The following is a 20,355-nucleotide window of genomic DNA, read 5'->3' as shown; positions in this document are numbered from 1 at the left end:
GAAGAAAAAGGAAACCAAAAGAAATAAAAAATCAATTAAGGAAACAAACGGGGGGAAAGTAGAGAAAAAAACACAAAACAAACAAAATGGCTGGCCCACTACTGCGGGCCAGGGTGCATGTTTGGTCGCTATACCTCGACCCGCACGGGGAATGGGGTTGATGTGGCACTCCATGTAAGAAGGGGGTGGCACCTTAAGTAGGATTAAGATCTACTACTACAACAAACCCTATGTTGTATTGAGTTGGACCAAAAAGACTAAATAAAACGCGCTTATTTGGCATTATTCAGGGCAATCACATTCTATGTTGGGTAGTTTCTCCCCACCACCTTGATTTGGTTCGCTGACAACCAAAATGGCACAAATCAAACCTAAACAACGTACTAACAAATACATTACGGCAATATTAAAAGGTCACATCATTGCATCAGCGGGTTGAAACTCCTGATCAAAATATATAGTTCAGAGTTATAGACAACATGGGCTTGCCATGCCCGACACTAACATCAGACATCAAAACATACATGCTTTCAGACAATAAGGGGTGTTAGAACCACTAATCAAAATATACATTGCTACTAAACACTTCCAACATAAAAATGTAGCACAAAACTTAACATAATAGTCAAGATCACCTTAACTTCGATGATCAAGCAAAATACACACTCTAAGATTGCTTAACCACACTGCATAGAAATAAATCACTTCACTCATCACATTCCAAACATTTCATAGCAGCCTCAACCATCGACTTGTTAAAAATGGTTACTTCCCACACAAACTCAAGGGCCAACTCGAAGTGCATACTGGCTTCAGCTCACGACCATTGACGAAATTGAGCCAACCTTCGTCCAGGTACACAATTTTGCCTGACTTCCTCACCTTCACATGCCACATGTAGCTTCCACCAACCCTCAGGTTCATAGTGATGTGTGTACCATTTGTACCTTTGAACATCCTTGCTCCAACCTTGTTTGGTAGAACTAAATCAGTGGATTCAAACTTATCGACATAAATCTGGCACATAAATTTTCCGGCTTTCCTGGGACGGTGCAAATGTCCTACCAGAGGTGGGCGACCTTATTGTTGCTCATGACAATGCTCACGGTGGTACCTGCCTTGTGCACCATCTGTTTCTAAAGGCCTTTCAACTGCTTACGTACTTCCTTCTTGCGTTTTCACATAACAGACTTGGAGCATTGACCACCTTTTGATTTGCCTTTCACATTATGGCTCTGGCGTAAAAAAAAGGATGCTTGGCGTGATGAGTAGGCCGTGCAAAATCAAAGCCAGAAGAATCTTGCTCCGAATCTAACTCGGTGACGCTAACCATGGTATGATCCGGAGAATAATTGTCCATAGGCATATACAACAAAAGACATGAAACAAAAAATTATTGGGTCACCTTTTTATCCGAACGCCAACAGATTAAGAGTACAAGCTTACTTCAGACATACTGTAAAACATCCACACTACAACAGGGGCTCACACTAAGACAGTTCAAAATTGATCTACAGGTAGATTCGAAGGGGGGGGGGGGGGGGCAACGACGGTGCTACTTCAAAGATCAGGAGTCGACGAGATGTGAAAGAGCAAAAACTGACGGAAGGAAATGGCCGCCGAACGGATACCTTACAAGACATACGACAACGAGGAATGGCGACCTTCATCCTAACTAGTCGATGCAGAGGGGAAGAAGATCGATGGCCAGACATGGGGTTTTAGGGGAAAATGAAATTGTTGTAGGGAAAGATATTCAAGAATATATGGTTCAAATTACTGTACACACTATCAGTTTGACTTTGACCACAGAAGATCATAAACGTTTAGCCCCAATTACAAAATGATATGTGCGAGCCTTTGACAAGTTTCGTGTGACACGCCAAACAACTAGAGTAGTTTAGAAAATGATATTGGATACCCTGACAAGAACAACTAGAGGCTCTGACAGGCCAAATAAGCCAGCGTATCTGGTAAGCAAGACGCGACAAATGCTTTGACGGATCCATATCGCTATAGAGGCATCCAGAAAAATTGCCAGAGGTTCCAGTAAATGTAAATGGAAAACGCCTAATACAAAGGCACAGCGAGTTGCGCAAGGCGCCTAATGTTTTGTCGCTTCAACGAATACTGGTATCACGCCTGACCGTCAGATGGGACAAGGAGGTGTCACACTGACGACACGACCGATGACTATGGACCAACGAGGGTCAAAGACGTCTCGGGGTCACACGCCCTCGTATGTAAGTTAAGCGTCTGATGGTTAGACGCGGATATGAATGTGGCCGGATTTCGAAATAGGTTTTTCAGGGGTTAGCGAGCAGATTAAGTTTTGCAATGGGTCATATGGAGCATCTACAGCCAGGCGCCACAAAACCGCACCTATACGCCCGGTTGGACGGCCCTGTAAAAAAACCGACCAAGCCGGGCTCCTCAAGCCGGCCCCAAACGCCACGCTGTCCGGCACACCTCATATCTAGCCCAAATTTAGGGCGGATATTGAGACGCTCAGGTGCGTCCGCCACGTCAACCTGGCCCACCATGGCCCTCACCGACCCCACATAAATCCCAAATCCGGATGAACCTTAGACCAAGTTGATGTCTACTACGCAACTTTGTTCTCGTATACTCTGTTGGGCCTCCAAGCGCAGAGTTTTGTAGGACAATGATGTCTACTACCCAGCCTTCTTCTTGTAGACTCGTGTTGGGCCTCCAAGCGCAGAGTTTTGTAGGATAGTAGCAAATTCCCCTCAAGTGGATGACCTAAGGTTTATCAATCCATGCGAGGCGTAAGATGAAGATGATATCTCTCAAACAACCCTGCAACCAAATAACAAATAGTCTCTTGTGTTCCCAACACACCCAATACAATGATAAATTGTGTAGGTCCACTAGTTCGGTGAAGAGATGGTGATACAAGTGTAATATGGGTAGTAGATATAGGTTTTTGTAATCTGAAAATATAAAAATAGAAAGACAACAAGTAACAAAAGTGAGCAAAAATGGTATTGCAATGCTTGAAAACAAGGCTTAGGGTTTATTTCACTAGTGCAAATTCTCTCAACAATGATAACATATTTGGATCACATAACAATCCCTCAACGTGCAACAAACAATCACTCCAAAGTTTCTATCAGAGAACGTAGGACGAAAACGTGCATCAACCCATATGGATGTCACCTCGGGAATCTGCGAGTTGAGTGCCAAAACATACATCAAGTGAATCAATAGAACATCACATTGTCACCACAGATATCCCATCGCAAGACATACATCAAGTGTTCTCAAATCCAATACTCAATCCAACATAAAGAAACCTCAAAGAGCAAGACTCAATTCATCACAAGAAGGTAGAGGGGAGAAACATCATAAGATCCAACTATAATAGCAAAGCTCGCGATACATCAAGATCGTGCCAAATCAAGAACACGAGAGAGAGAGAGAGAGATCAAACACATAGCTACTGGTACATACCATCAGCCCCGAGGGTGAACTACTCCCTCCTCATCATGGAGACTGCCGGTATGATGAAGATGGCCTCTGCTGATGGTTTCCCCCTCCGGCAGGGTGCCGGAACGGGCTCTCGATTGGTTTTTCGTGGCTACAGAGGCTTGCAGCGGCAAAACTTCCGATCTAGGGTTCTTTTCGGAGGTTTGGGTATTTATAAGAATTTTTGGCGTCGGTCTCACATCAAGGGGGTGCTCGAGGGCCCCAGAAGCCGTAGGGGCGTGCCCTGGGGAGTAGGGCGCGCCCCCTGGCTTGTGGCCACCTCGTCCACTTCCTGGCCCAGCTCTTGTGCTTCGGGGGTCTCTTTTGGTCCATAAAAATTGACCGTAAATTTTCAGCCCATTCCGAAAACTTTTATTTCTGCAAAAAAAATGACACCACGGTAGTTCTGCTAAAAACAACATCAGTCCGGGTTAGTTCTAATCAAATAATACCAAAACCATATAAAATTGTTGTAAACATGGCATGAATACTTCATAAATTATAGATATGTTGGAGACGTATCAGACAACAGCAGATTTCCCTCAAGTGGATGACCTAAGGTTTATCACTCCATGGGAGGTGTAGGATGAAGATGGTCTCTCTCGAACAACCCTGCAATCAAATACAAGCAATCTCTTGTGTCCCCAACGCACCCAATACAATGGTAAATTGTATAGTTGGACTAGTTCGGCGAAGAGATGGTGATACAAGTGTAGTATGGGTAGTGGATATAGGTTTTTGTAACCTGAAATAATAAAAACAACAAGTAACAAAAGTGAGCACAAATGGTATTGCAATGCTTAGGAACAAGGCCTAGGGTTCATACTTTCACTAGTGCAATCTCTCAACAGTTCCAACATAATTGAATCATATAACAATTCCTCAACGTGCGACAAAGAATCACTCCAAAGTTTCTATCTGAGAAAGTAGGGCGAAAACGTGTATCAACCTATGTGCCTAGATTACTGATACGTCTCCGGCGTATCTACTTTTCCTAATGATTTTCCTGTTGTTTTGAACTCTAATTTGCATGATTTGAATGAAACTAACCCGGACTGACGCTGTTTTCAGCAGAACTACCATGGTGTTGTTTTTGTGCAAAAATAAAAGTTCTCGAATTGGAACGAAACTTTGCGAGGAATTTTTATATAATAAAAGAGAATTTCTGGAGCCAAGAACTACCGGAGGGGGCACCTGGGTGAGCACAACCCACCAGGGCGCCCCCCTTAGGCGCGCCCAGGTGGGTTGTCCCCACCTGGTGGCCCCGCAGACTCCAACCCTAATACTATAAAATCACATATTTGGAGGAAAAAATCGGGGAGGAAGAATTATCATGTTTCACGAGGCGGAGCCACCGCCATCTCCTGTTCCTCATCGGGAGGCCAGATCTAGAGTTCGTTTGGGGCTCCGGCGAGGGGGGTCTTCGATCTTCGTCGTCACCAACCCTTCTCCATCGCCAATTCCATGATGCTCCCCACCGGGAGTGAGTAATTCCTTCGTAGGCTCGCTGGTCGGTGAGCAGTTGGATGAGATTCATCATGTAATCGAGTTGGTTTTGTTAGGGCTTGATCCCTAGTATCCATTATGTTCTGAGATTGATGTTGCTATGACTTTGCCATGCTTAATGCTTGCCACTTTGGGCCCGGGTGCCATGATTTCAGATCTAAACCGTTTATGTTATCACCATTATATCTATGTTCTAGATCCGATCGTGCAAGTTATAGTCACCTACTATGTGTTATGATCCGTAAACCCCGGAGTAACAGAAGTCGGGATACTTTCCGGTGATGACCGTAGTTTGAGGAGTTCATGTATTCACTATGTGTTAATGCTTTGTTCTGGTTCTCTATTAAATGAAGGCCTTAATATCCCTTAGTTTCCAATTGGACCCCGCTGCTGTGGGAGGGTAGGACAAAAGATGTCATGCAAGTTCTTTCCATAAGCACGTATGACAATTTACGGAATACATGCCTACATTATATTTATGAACTGGAGCTAGTGTCGTATCGCCCTAGGTTATGACTGTTATATGATGAATATCATCCAACGAATTCACCGATCCAATGCCTACGAATTTCTCTTATATTGTTTCCGCTAAGTTACTACTGCTACTGACACTATTGTACTTGCTACAAAATCATTGCTACTACTGTTACTGTTACTATTGCTGCTACTACTACTATCAAAACTATCATACTACTTTGCTACTGATCACTTTTCTGCAGATAATTAATCTTCAGGTGTGGTTGAATTGACAACTCAGCCGCTAATACTTGCAAATATTCTTTGGCTCCCCTTGTGTCAAATCTATAAATTTGGGTTGAATACTCTACCCTTGAAAACTGTTGCGATCCCCTATACTTGTGGGTTATCAAGACGTTTTTCTGGCGCCGTTGCCGGGGATCATTGCTATATTTGTTGAGTCACTTGGGATTATTATCAAATTATCACTATGAGGAATCTGAAGGATACCAAGACTAAGTTTTTTCCCTCTAAGACGAGGGGAGGTAAGGAACTGCCATCTAGCTCTGCACTTGATTCACCTTCTGTTATGAGTAGACTTGCAACACCACCACATGCTATTAATCCTGATATGTCAAAAGTTATTGATGATGCTACTTCTATGAATGCTACTCATGATGAAGCTAGTACTATGCTTGATGATTATGTGTGATACGTCTCCAACGTATCTATAATTTTTGATTGTTCCATGCTGTTATATTATCATTCTTGGATGTGTTACAATCATTTTATAGAAACTTTATATCATTTTTTGGGACTAACCTATTAACATAGTGCCAAGTGCCAGTTGCTGTTTTCTACTTGTTTTTTACATCGCAGAAAATTAATATCAAACGGAGTCCAAATGCAGCAAAACTTTTTGGAGAATTTTTATGGACAAGAACACCTAGGATGGGCCAGAGCAGCACCTGGGGGGTGCCCCAAGGGGGGCACAACCCACTAGGGCGCGCCTGGGCCCCCAGGCGTGCCCAGGTGGGTTGTGCCCACCTCGGTGGCCTCGCGCACCCCCTCTTTGCCCTAAAAAATCCCAAATATTCCAAAACCCTTCGGGGTAGCCCTAGATCAGAAATTCTGCCACTGCAAGGCCTCTGTATCCACGAGATCCAATCTAGACCCCATTCCGGCACCCTGCCGGAGGGGGGAATCATCTCCGGTGGCCATCTTCATCATCCCGGCGGCCACCATGATGAGGGGGGAGTAGTCGACCCTCGGGGCTGAGGGTTTGTACCAGTAGCTATGTGTTTAATCTCTCTCTCTCTCTCTCTCTCTCTCTCTCTCGTGTTCTTGAGATGGCACGATCTTGATGTATCGTGGGCTTTGTTAATGTAGTTGGATCATATGGTGTTTTCCCCTCTCTATCTTGTTGTGATGAATTGAGTTTTTCCCTTTGAGATTTCATTGTTTTTCCCTTTCGAGGTGACATTGGGGTAATCTATGCATAGGGGTTGATGCACGTTCTTGTCTTTTGTTTCTCCTGTAGAAATCTTGGGGCACTCTTTGAAGTTCTTTGTGTTGGATTGAGTATTATGAATATGTTGCTTTGGTGTTATTTTAGTACGAACTCTAGGATAGATTGAACGGAAAGAATAGCTTTGTGTTAATTTAGTACGAACTCTTGAATAGATCGAACGGAAAGAATAGCTTTGAGGTGGTTTCGTACCCTACAAACAATTTATTCTTATGTTCTCCGCTAGATAGGAACTTTGGAGTGATTCTTCATCGCACTTTGAGGGGTGGTTATATGATCCAATTAGATTAGCATTGTTGAGAGATTGCACTAGTGAAAGTACGGATCCTAGGCCTCATTTTCAAGCATTGCAATACCGTTTTTGTGCCCGTTTACTATTTGCTACCTTGCTGTTTTTATTTATTCAGATTGTAAAAATATATTTCTACCATCAATATTACACTCTTATCACCATCTCTTCGCCGAACTAGTGCACCTATACAATTTGCCATTGTATTGGGTGTGTTGGGGACACAAGAGATTTCTTGTATTTGGTTGAAGGGTTGTTCGAGAGAGACCATCTTCATCCTACACCTCCCACGGATTGATAAACCTTAGGTATTCCACTTGAGGGAAAATTGCTACTGTCCTACAAAACTCTGCGCTTGGAGGCCCAACACGAGTCTACAAGAATAAAGTTGCGTAGTAGACATCAAGCTCTTTTCTGACACCGTTGCCGGGGAGGTGAGTGCTTGAAGGTATATCTTTAGATCTTGCAATTGAATCTTTTAGTTTCTTGTTTTATCACTAGTTTGGTTTACAAAAGAAAACTACATAAAAATGGAATTGAGGTTGCATCATATTATTGATCATCTTTATAATATCTTTCTTGAAAATGATGTTTCGGAAAATTGTGCTCAATTGTTAGAAGAAGGATTCAATAGAATGTTTGGTATAATTGATGAGCATGATTGCAATGTTTTTACTATGAATTCTTTGAATCCATGATGCTAACGATATGCAAAGCCATCAGCTTGGGGATGCTATGTTTGATGAAGTTGATATTTTTAGTCCCCCAAGTTTTGATGAGAAAATTTACTATGATGATTGCATGCCTCCTATTTATGATGATTATATTGATGAAAGTGGATTTGGAGAGGTCATGACTTTATTTAGTGATGAATCCACTACTTTGGAAGAGGTTTCAATTGCTTATGAGAACAAAGTTGCTATCTATGATGATTATGGTGATGACATGTATGCTATATTGAATAATGCTAACCATGAAACTTGTCATCATGATTTTAATTTTCAATCACATTATAGTTATTTTGTTGAGTTTGCTCCCACTACTATTGATGAGAATAAATTTGCTTATGTGGAGAGTAACAAATTTTTTATGCTTATGTATCATGAAAAGAGTGTTTTATGTGATGGTTATATTGTTGAATTCATTCATGATGCTACAGAAAATTATTATGAGAGAGGAAATATGCTTTTACATATTGAAATAATATCAAGTTTCCTCTCTTTATGTTGAAAATTTTGAAGTTATGCTTGTTTTGCTTTCCTATGCTAGTTGATGCTTGTTCCCATAAGTTGTTTGCTCATAAAATCCCTATGCATAGGAAGTGGGTTAGACTTAAATGTGCTTGCCATGTGTTTCATGATGCTCTTGTTATGTTTCAATTCTTATCTTTCATGCGAGCATCATTGAAGTCACACTACTAGGGAAAAGCCTATACATAGAATCTTACCAGCAGCGTGTTTTAAAATAAGGCGCTGCTGCTATATAGCAGCAGCGCGCTCCAGCAGAACTCGCTGCTGAAACAAAAGTAGCAGTTGAAGGAAATATGCCCTAGAGGCAATAATAAAGTTATTATTTATTTCCTTATTTCATGATAAATGTTTATTATTCATGCTAGAATTGTATTAACCGGAAACATAATACATGTGTGAATACATAGACAAACATAGTGTCACTAGTATGCCTCTACTTGACTAGCTCGTTAATCAAAGATGGTTAAGTTTCCTAACCATAGACATGATTTGTCATTTGATTAACGGGATCACATCATTAGGAGAATGATGTGATTGACTTGACCCATTCCGTTAGCTTAGCACTTGATCATTTAGTATGTTGCTATTGCTTTCTTCATGAGTTATACATGTTCCTATGACTATGAGATTATGCAACTCCCGTTTACCGAGGAACACTTTGTGTGCTACCAAACGTCACAACGTAACTGGGTGATTATAAAGGTGCTCTACAGGTGTGTCCGAAGGTACTTGTTGAGTTGGCGTATTTCGAGATTAGGATTTGTCACTCCGATTGTCGGAGAGGTATCTCTGGGCCCACTCGGTAATGCACATCACTATAAGCCTTGCAACCATTGTAACTAATGAGTTAGTTGCGGGATGATGTATTACGGAACGAGTAAAGAGACTTGCCGGTAACGAGATTGAACTAGGTATTGAGATACCGACGATCAAATCTCGGGCAAGTAACATACCGATGACAAAGAGAACAACGTATGTTGTTATGCGGTTTGATCGATAAAGATCTTCGTAGAATATGTAGGAGCCAATATGAGCATCCAGGTTCCGCTATTGGTTATTGACCGGAGACGTGTCTCGCTCATGTCTACATAGTTCTCGAACCCGTAGGGTCCGCACGCTTAAAGTTCGGTGACGATTTGTATTATGAGTTTATGTGTTTTGATGTACCGAAGGTAGTTCGGAGTCCCGGATGAGATCGGGGACATGACGAGGAGTCTCGAAATGGATGAGACGTAAAGATCGATATATTGGACGACTATATTCAGACATCGGAAAGGTCCCGAGTGATTCGGGTGTTTTTCGGAGTACCGGAGAGTTACGGGAATTCGCCGGGGAGTATATGGGCCTTATTGGGCTTTAGGGGAAAGAGAGAGAAGAGGCTACGCGCCCCCCAAGGCCTAGTCCGAATTGGACTAGGGGGAGGGCTGCGCCCCCTCCATCCTTCTCTTCTCTCTTCCCTTTCCTTGACTCCTACTCCTACTACTTGGAAGGGGGGAATCCTACTCCCGGTGGGAGTAGGACTCCTCCAGGGCGCGCCATAGGGGCCGGCCCTCTCCCCCCCTCCTCCACTCCTTTATATACGTGGCCAGTGGCACCCCATAGAGACAACAATTGATCTCTTGATCTCTTAGCCGTGTGCGGTGCCCCCCTCCACCATATTCCACCTCGATCATATCGTAGCGGTGCTTAGGCGAAGCCCTGCATCGGTAGCAACATCATCACCGTCATCACGCCGTCGTGCTGACGGAACTCTCCCATGAAGCTCTGCTGGATCGGAGTTCGCAGGACCTCATCGAGCTGAACGTGTGCTGAACTCGGAGGTGCCGTACGTTCGGTACTTGGATCGGTCGGATCGTGAAGACGTATGACTACATCAACCACGTTGTGCTAACGCTTCCGCTTTCGGTCTACGAGGGTACGTGGACACACTCTCCCCTCTCATTGCTATGCATCTCCATGATCTTGCGTGTGCGTAGGAAATTTTTGAAATTACTACATTCCCCAACAGCAGTAGCGCGCCTCCTCTAAGCCGCCGCTACTACTACAATTGGCACGACCCCGCCGCAAAGCTAGTTTTAGCAGCAACGCGTTAATACGAAGAGCGCTACTGCTATAGATCATAGCAGTAGCGCATTCCCTTAATACCCGCTACTGCTAAGTTTACTAAAAAAATTAGTCCCACCTCGCTCCGCGAACAGGGTTTGTACCGCCTTAAATATGTTATTTCTCAAACTATCACAACCACTTGGTCTTCATTGAACTCTATGTGTAGAATTTGTGGCTGTAATATGAGTCTTCACCAGTTCCTAAACAGGTGAGGACTCATATTGACAAATCAGATTGTACACAAAAGGATCGTTGATGATCAATGTATTTTTGATGTTAATTTTTACGTGCTGACATATAGCAGTAGCGCGTTGTGACTGAAAGGCGCTACTGCTAGGTCGTTTAGCTGTAGCGCGTTTCGCTGCAGCGCGCTACTGCTAAGCCATTATATCTTCCACCCCTCACTCTCCTCTCTCCGATCCAATCACACTCACTCGATCTCCCCCTCAACCCCCCCTCGCGCCGGTCCTCCCCCGCCGGCCGCCGTCGCCTACCCCTCCTCCCTCTGTGCCGCCGTTACCTCCTCCTCCTTGCTGGACTCGGTACCACCCTCCTCCTCTATCCTCCCTCCACTCCTTCGTTCGCCGCCGGCCGGCCCCTCCTCACTCCGCCTTCCTCCTCCGTCCTACTCTCTCCTCCCTCCTCCAGTCGCCCTCCTTCTCCCTCCTCCCTCCTCCATCCACAACCCCTCCTCCCTGCTACATTTTGATTTAGTAGGCTAGTTCATATGCAACATTTTGATTTAGTTGATATGATTTAGTTGATTTAGTAGGCTAGTTGATTTAGAACATTTTGATTTAGTTGATTTAGTAGGCTAGTTGATTTAGTAGCTAGTTGATTTAGTAGGCTAGTTGATTTAGTTGATTTATAGAACATTTTGATTTAGTTGATTCAGTACGCTAGTTGATAGCTCTGAAGATTTGGCACCACCTTGCTAGATACTTGAAAGAAATTAACCATTTTATTGTTATTTTTTTTTCTGTACATGGATAGCTAGATGCTTTGTTTTTCTGTAATAAGTTATTTTTTGGCAAAATGTTGGTGCCAATTTAGTTTAATTTGCCACTTGTTTTTAATCAATTATCTTAGGCAATAGGGGCCAAATTAGATGAAATGTCTTGTTAGTAAGCTATGAAAATATAACTGAAGAAGAACCAAAAATATCACATGCTACTGTTTTTCTTTCCTGTGAAGTGGATCGTTAATCCTTTGCTCATATTGCTTCAGAAAATGGCGCCACCACCACAATCACCATGTCGACTGTGCAAGTCAAGGTGCGCCAGCAGCCTTGCAACTGGCAAGCTGTTTGGCATCTACTTCCAGCCGAGTTTTCGTCATGCGGCGGTAAGAAATTATATGAAATGTAACAACTATTTTATTTTTAGTGTTGGCATTACTGCATTGTGTCATTTTTCTTTTTTTTACACAGATCGTCCCGTGCAATGTGAGGTTGAAATTCAACAAGCTGACAGGAGACACTATGACATTTGAGGCTCCTGGAGGGCCGTACACTATGGAGGTCGAGAAAGGACGCAATATGTCGCAGATTGGAAGAGATGGATGGGCCCGTTTCCTCGCCCGCATGCGTCTTACTGGTGGTGAGTTGATCAGCTTCTCCTTCAGAGCAGAAAGACCCAAGCTGGCTGTCATTTATATCAACCTGGTGGAAGATGATTAAGATGACGAAGATGATGAAGATAATGAGGACCCACTCGATGAAGATGATGAGGACCCACTTCATGAAGCCATCGTAGCTCAAAGAATGAGGCTGAGCGAGGAGGAGGTGTGCAACCTATGGGACATAATTCCGCCATGTGATGACTTTGTCGGGGTGCCATTCGTGACCCGCCTGACAAGTACCATGGTCGATCGGCATGATATGGTATGTTATACTTACAAATGCAATTTATCCGATAATATGCTTAGTGTAGAGTCCAATGATATGCTGTGTGGAATCTAGTCGATGATATGCTTTAGTGTAGAATCCGATCACATGCTTATTAGTGTAGAATCCAAGGAACTATTAATAGTGTAGATAATCCATATATACTTATTAGTAGAATTCATGCTTAGTACAAATGTGTAGTACTGTGTCTTTTGATAGTGTAGAAATCTATACTTAATAGAAACATATTTGCAAGAGTATGTGCGAGGCTATTTATTAATTGATATGTTTTTCTTATTCAAAAATTGCCAAAGAGCCTATCTGTGAGTTGTGGTATCGAGCCTGATGAAGAAGGCTCAACTGGACTACGCCTTACCGCAAGGGGCTCCGTCACCACCTATACTTACCGCATGGACACGGACAGTCGCACACACTTAAACTCGGTTGGGTGGAAGAGATTCCTTGTTGGCAAGAATCTTCGTGTTGGACAGGCCATCCTAATTACTATCAAGAACACCCACCGCCCAGGCTTGAGGATGATGATCGTCGTCGATATCATCTAGAACTACATATGTGTGTGTGGCTATATCATGTAGAACTACATATGATGATCATCGTCGATATCATGTAGAACTACATATGATGATCGTCGTCGATATCATCTAGAACTACATATGATGATCGTCGACGATATCACCTAGTACTGCTTGAGGATGCATGTTGACTATATATGAAATTGTTATCTAGTACTCCCTCCGTTCCAAATTACCCGTCGTGGTTTTAGTTCAAATTTGAACTAAAACCACGACGAGTAATTTGGAATGGAGGGAGTACTACCTAGTTGAACTAAAACCACGACGAGTAATATGGAATGGAGGGAGTACTACCTAGTACCTATAATGCTTTTTGAAATTGATATCTAGTAGTACCTAGTATCTGGAAATTGTAGTTTATTGAAACTGAAAATGGGTAGGAAGCGGGGGGGGGGGCAATGATGAAAGATATAGCAGTAGCGCGGGGCTAGGAAACCGCTATAGCTAATTAATAGTAGCGCGTTCCGGAAAACCCATTGCTGATATAGTCAATAGTAGTAGTGCGGGTACACACCGTGCTACTACTAACAGTTAGGTGTAGCGCCGTAGTAGTAGCGCGGCCTCCCGCGCTGCTGATAGCCTCAAAACCCGCGCTACTACTAGGGTTTTCCCTAGTAGTGTCATCATGCCTAGATAAAAGGCATTAAAGAAAAGCGCTTGTTGGGAGACAACCCAACACTTTTACCTACTGTTTTTGTGTGTTCACATGATTAGGCTACTGTAGTAATCATGTTTTATAGCTTTTGTTCCAATAAAGTGCCAAGTAAAGCCTTTAGGATATTCTTGGGCGATAGTTGTTTGATCTTGCTGAAAAAGAGAAACTTTTGCACTCACGAAAATAATTTTCATAAATCACAGAAACGTTCTTTTGCTCTGTTTATTTTTGCAGAATATTCATATACAAATTTCTCAGGTTTTCCTAAGAATTTTTGGAGTAGTAGAAGTATGGTTGGAGTACACATAACTACAGACTGTTCTGTTTTTGACACATTCTGTTTTCAATGCATGGTTTGCTTGTTTCCTAGTTTCTATGGCTTATATTCCTCAATGCAAATTGTGGAAATGATATTCTAAAGTAGGAATTGTGTGGAAACAATTATGAATCTTGTCTTTGACAGTACCGTAGTGAAATGGTTTGCTCTTTATCATACTAACCTATCTCACGAAGTTCCGTTAAGTTTTGTGTGATTGAAGTTTTCAAGTTTTGGGTGAGATGTCGATATGAGGAGAATAATGAGTGACAAGACCCTAAGCTTGGGGATGCCCAAGGCACCCCAAGGTAATATTCAAGGAAGATCCAAGCAACTAAGCTTGGGGATGCCCCGAAAGGTATCCCCTCTTTCGTCTCCAACATTATCGTAACCTCACTTGGAGCTACATTTTTATTCGTCACATGATATGTGTTTTGCTTGGAGCATCATTTTCTTTTGTTAGGATTTGCTTGATGTTATATAAAATAATGTTTTGCATCTTTATTTTCAATAAAAATGTCAAGGATAGCCTTTACCATGCTTATTTTGCAAGTATACATGTTGCTGTTTCAAAACAGAATGTTTATCGCTGTTGCAAACATTCCCGAGAAAAGTCAAAATGTGATAAAATGTTGAAACCTTTTGCATAAGAAGCTCTGATAAATTTTCTACAGTGCGGTAAATTTTCATAATTTTTGGAGTTAGGGAAGTATGATGAATCTTGCATTCTTTACAGACTATACTGTTTTGGCAGATTGCTGTTATGTTTGCATTGTTTGCATATGTTTGCTTGTTTAATGGAGGATGGCTAACACGCGCGCGCGCGTCGCAACGCTCGGTTTCGGACCAGGTAGGCTTTCCTCTTAAGTATGTGCGCAACGAGTTGAATTTCCTTTTTAACTAACCAGAGTGGTAGAGATTGAGGACACGCCGGCCCCCCACCCCCCGTTGAAATCAGGGGGGGAGAGAGATTAGGGAAAGTGGTGGGCCCGTGCTTGCATGTGTGGCTAAATTCACGGAGCAGAGAGAACGTGCTGGACCAGGGTGCTTGCATGCAACTGATAAAGAAAATTTTGGTGGGTCCAGGCGCTCACGGGATTGCTACCATTCCTTGCATGCATCCTCACGGTGGGCACAAGGTAGGACCCACTAATAATGACCCTGGTAGTTTAGAAATGGAAAGTGAAAGGAGATACGCCGCTGTCTGTCGCGCGTCGCAACGCGCGAGCGCGAAGGAGTGATTTCGTGTTTAATGATTCTATTCGAGGATAGGAGTATTAAATATGCAGAGACATTTAGTATGCAATGTTTAATAATAATTTTAGCGATTTTCTACAGTAGAGAATGATAAGGTTTTTGCATTGATTTATACTAACTTATCTCACGAGTTCTTGTTGAGTTTTGTGTGGATGAAGTTTTTGAGATTTAGGGAAACCGTGATATGAGAGGAATTAAGGAGACACAAAAGCTCAAGCTTGGGGATGCCCAAGGCATCCCAAGTTAATATTCCAAGAATTCTCAAGCATCTAAGCTTGGGGATGCCCTGGTAGGCATCCCACCTTTCTTCTTCAACGATTATCGGTTAGTATCGGTTGAGCCAGAGTTTTTGCTTCTTCACATGAATTGTGCTATCCTTGAAATGCCATTTTATTTTATTTTCCTTGTTGTTTTAATAAAATACTTAGAACTGAAAGTTTTTTAAAAATAAAATAGAGTCCTCAAATAGTTGCTAGAGAGGCTAGGTAAGCGGCACTCACATCCCGTCAACGAAGCTCTTTTCTATGGAATTGCTCTAGTGCTTCACTTATATCTTTTTGAGCACGGTGTGCTTTAGTATTTTTGAGGAAATTCTCTCTTGCTTCACTTAAATTAATTTGAGAGAAAGAAATATTATGCTCATGATCTTCACTTATATTTGTTTGAGCTTATCAAAAGCAACATATGAAAATTAGTTCCAAAGTGATAGATATCCAAGAAGGATATAATAAAAACTTTCATGAAGATCATTGGACAAAATGAACTTGGTTCCTTGTAATAGTTTTGAGATATGATGATGTGATATGTGAGTCATGTTGATGAGTAATTGTGCTTTAGTAAGAATACTGGTGTTAAGGCTTGTGATTCCCTATGCAAGCACGAAAGTCAATAGTTATGCAACGAAATTACATCCTACTTGTGGTGCATTATTCGGTGTTAATTATTCTCAATGCTCTCTTATGAGATTATTCGTTTCTTGGTTGGACGCTTCTCAACCTTTTGCTAGCCTTCATTTTGCACTAATTATGATCACTACTTGTGCATCCAAAATCCTTTAAACCAGTTTTGCCACATGAGTCCACTATATCAACCTATATGCGGTATTCTTTTGCCAATCTAAGCAAATTTGTATGTGCCATCTCTAATTTCCAAAATAAAATTCTCTTTTGTGTGCTCGTACCTCTCGCGAGGCGGTGAGGGGTGGCCAATATTTTCCATGCCAGATGTGTTATTCTCACGATGAGTGTTTATTCACTTGTCATTGCACGAGAGTAAGGCAAAGGTATTAGGGATGCCCGGTCCTGAAATGAAAAATGTCAAATAATAAATTCCTTGGAAAGTGTTGGTATGGAGGGCAATAGTGGATTCGGCTAGCCATGGTGTCACGGGATATCCGCGGCCACCTATGGGACCGGGTGGCCCCTTGCTGGTTCGGCAGGGGGACGTCACGTTGCACAAAGAGCAAACTAGCGTACGGCAGCACGACAGAGAGTACACGTGCAATTTACCCAGGTTCGGGCCGCCGCGAGGCGTAAGACCCTACTCCTGCTTTGGTGGATTGATGGTGGAATGAGCGTGGTGACGCGTAGTACACTTGCCCGGCAGGGTTTGCCTCGGGGCCGCAACGACTACGCACGTATGGTGGCTTGGGTTCATCAACTTTCCAACCCTTCCTACGAGTGCCATAGGCCTCCTTTTATAGATTAAGGGGTCCCCACAGTGGCAAAGTGGTCATTATCCACTGATATGATAGCAAACAGTGCTATCATACCTAACTCTGTGGGCTGACAGGGTGCATTAAATGCACCGTTTAGTGTCACATCACTGGTCGCCCAGCAAGGCTTGCCGGGCTATCTTGCCAGCTCTGCACCTGTTCTCTTGACACGTCGCAGGACGGGTGTCATCTGCGGGTTTCTTCTGTAGGAAATAGCTACCATGTGGCGAATGGCTACCACTTAATGATCTTGCGGCTTGACACCGCACTGATTGATGACGTGAGTCGCACTTTGAGTGGTTGGTGGGGCGGTTCTGCCCCCGCGAGCCCCGGCAGGCTCTGCCGGGGAGCCTTGGTTGCTTGCTTCTGGTGGTGGCCCCGCTCCTTGCCGGGCTCGCCTGCCCGGCATGGGAGGCCCTTTTCTTGCCGATATCTTGCTCCTCTGGCTCGATCTTGGTCTCTCTGGGCTGCGTGTTGGTTCTTCAGATATCTTGGTTTGGCCTTGGTCTTGACCGTGCACGAGTCAGGGGAAAACATATACCCATATATATTTTCCCCGACATAAGCCCCCGGGCCTAAGCCACACGTGTCACGTGGCACGTTGGGTTAGGCCCTAAACAGTGCACGGACACGTGGCAGGAGTGGGCTCTGCATGTTGTTTCGCCATGGCGACCAGTCAACCCGACGTCCATTTTGTGCAATTACTGCACGTCGTGGGGTCGTGGTACTATTGCAGTTATGGTAAAATGGTAACTTTCTGAAGCACCGCGCCTCTGCCCTGCTTTCCCCCCTTAAGAGTAGGGAAAAAACAGAGCGACACGATTCATCTGCCTCTCGCCCCGCTCCTCCATCTTCTTCCTTCGCAAGCCAAGCGTCAGTTCCTCATCTTGCCTCTCCTCCCGCCGTCTCCCTCCTCAATGAATCCCTCCCCTTTTCTTGTTGCCGCAGCAATGGGGAAGAAACTCGCGGAGAAGAGAAAGCCGACGACCACGGTGAAGGACGCCGCCGCCGAAGGGAACAAGAGGTCAGCGGAGCTGAACAAGAAGCGAAGCGAGGATGTTGTCTTTGTTCCGTCCACTTTGAGGAGCCCTGTCCTTCAGGCGAAGTACGGGTATCTATGGGGGTGGCCCGTCGAGAAAGGGCATGGGGCTCCCGTGGTCTACGAAGCGGGCGAGGTGAATCCCCTTCTTATTGGTTCTTTGCTGCTTATTTCATCCGCGGCCTCTGTCCTCCCTTCTCGGGGTTCTTCGAGGCAATCATGAACCTCTATGGGTTCCATCTCCTTGATTTCACGCCCAATGTGATGGCGACCATGGCCATCTTTGCGTATTTGTGTGAGAATTTCGTCGGAGTGATGCCCAACGTGGATCTGTTTCGGCATTACTTCGTCCTGAGGGTCGAGAGCAAAGTAAACCACTCCAGAATCATCAGTTGGATGCCACGAACGAAGAGGATCATTTGGGACTACCTCCCAGGGTCCCAACGCGAGAGATGGGATGAATGGAGAGGGGATTGGTGCTGGATCCAGGACAAGGAAGCCCCTGATTTTTGCGAAGCGCGGAAGGTGTGTGTTGAGCGGGGCAAAGATTGGAGCCTGAAGGACTCACCGAGGATAGACCGCGCCCGGCAATCAACAGGATCACTCGCTTGGCGGCTGCCGGGTTAACTGTTGAGCATGTGGGGGCAGATTTCCTCCGCCGCCGCATCTCACCGCTGCAGGAAAGGGACAGGCCTGCGTGGCTATATGGCGGTGCCGCGGATAGGATGAGGTTGCTGCCGGGGCTGGCCAATAACTTGTCAGTTTATGGCCATGCTTGGTTGTGCGACCAACTATTCGGTCGCTTCGAGTTGTTCAAGCTTCCGGCAACCGTCGTTCCTCTGAACATCAATTCTGCCCAGGATCAAATACTGAAGTGGATGCCGGACTGCAACGCTGAGGGGGTATCGAGCACTTGGCAGCTTCCTTCCCTTGACGAAGAGCTCCAGTGGTCGAGTACTTTGGTGGAGAAGGCCACCAGGGCCGAAGACGGAATGTATAAACGCACCTCTGCTGCGGAGGTAGCGTATATTCTGAAGAGAGTCACAGAGGACAAAGATGCCTGCCACGCAGAAATGGAGAAGGCCGCAAAGGCCGGGAAAGGCAAAGGGAAGGCTAGGAACGGGAGCTCTTCCCAAGGCGGCAGCGAGGCGCAAGCCATGGAAGATACTGCAGGGGAAGAGCTTGTCGGGGATAACTTCGCCGGGCTAGACGCCCTAGCCACGGCAGCAAAGGAGCTCCAGGAGGGAGAGGAGGCGGAGAGGGAGGGGGGCACGACAGTGGGCCCTGAAGAGGAATGGCTTGCGGCAGGACCGCAAGCCCCCGCACCGGACCCAGACCAGCATACACGTAGGCGTGCCGCAGCCCGGGGAGCGGCGACCTCCAACCCAACGCCGCCCACCAAGAAGGTGAATAAGATCTCCACCAAGTCCACCAAGGCCGAGGTGGTGTGTCGCTAATCCCCCCGTCTTGCTCGGGCCTAGGCACCTTCCACCAAACGGCCGGTGGTCTCGGAGGAGAAGTCCAGCTCCCGTTCTGGCTCGAGCTCCTCGCAGAGCTCATCTCCCCCGGAGCCCTTGATGTCGCGACAGGCACTGAAGCTACCGGGGAGCTCCATCCTTCCACCTCTAAAGAGAGCACGGGATTCCACTCCTCCCGCGGAGTTCAGCTTGAACTCCATGCTCATTGCGGAAGGGTAAGGAGGATTTTTCTTCATGGTAGATATATTTCTAAGTAGATTTGAATGCTTTTGTTGACTAACCTCTTGTTCTGGTTGTCGCCGGCAGGGAAGTGGAGGAGGAGGCGGAGACCCTTGTCCACCACTCCCGGAAGAGGCTCCGGCGCCTCGGGTCGCTGAAGGGAGTAGAGGGCTCGGTTTTGGCAGGGAAAGACGCAGAAGATCCCGTGCTGAGCCCCCAGCTTAGCCCCCGGCTTGGGAATGGAGACATGGCCCCGCCCACCGGAGATGATGGAGACAGCCTTTCCGCCCCCGCACGCGGAGGAGGTGGCGAGGTGACGCGGGGCGAGCCCCTCCTTGAGGGGCATGCCTCCTCTGCCGCCCAAACCGAAAAGGTCGTCATGGAACCCTCTGTGGCAGGGACTGTGCAGAAGGCTGCCGAGCCCACCCCGGCAGAGGACAAGGCCCGCGACCCGGCAACAACTGCTGCCGGGGAAACGGAGATCCCTGCTCATCAGACTTCCCCAGGTATTTTGCTTAGTTCTTATTTTCTCCCATGTTCTGATTGCTTCCTCTGGTTCCTTTATTTGCTTTGAG

The sequence above is a fragment of the Aegilops tauschii genome, chromosome 5, assembly GCF_002575655.3.
Source record: "Aegilops tauschii subsp. strangulata cultivar AL8/78 chromosome 5, Aet v6.0, whole genome shotgun sequence".
Classification (NCBI taxonomy): domain Eukaryota; kingdom Viridiplantae; phylum Streptophyta; class Magnoliopsida; order Poales; family Poaceae; genus Aegilops; species Aegilops tauschii.
The sequence above is the reverse complement of the archived record's forward strand: the minus strand, read 5'-3'. Positions refer to the sequence as shown.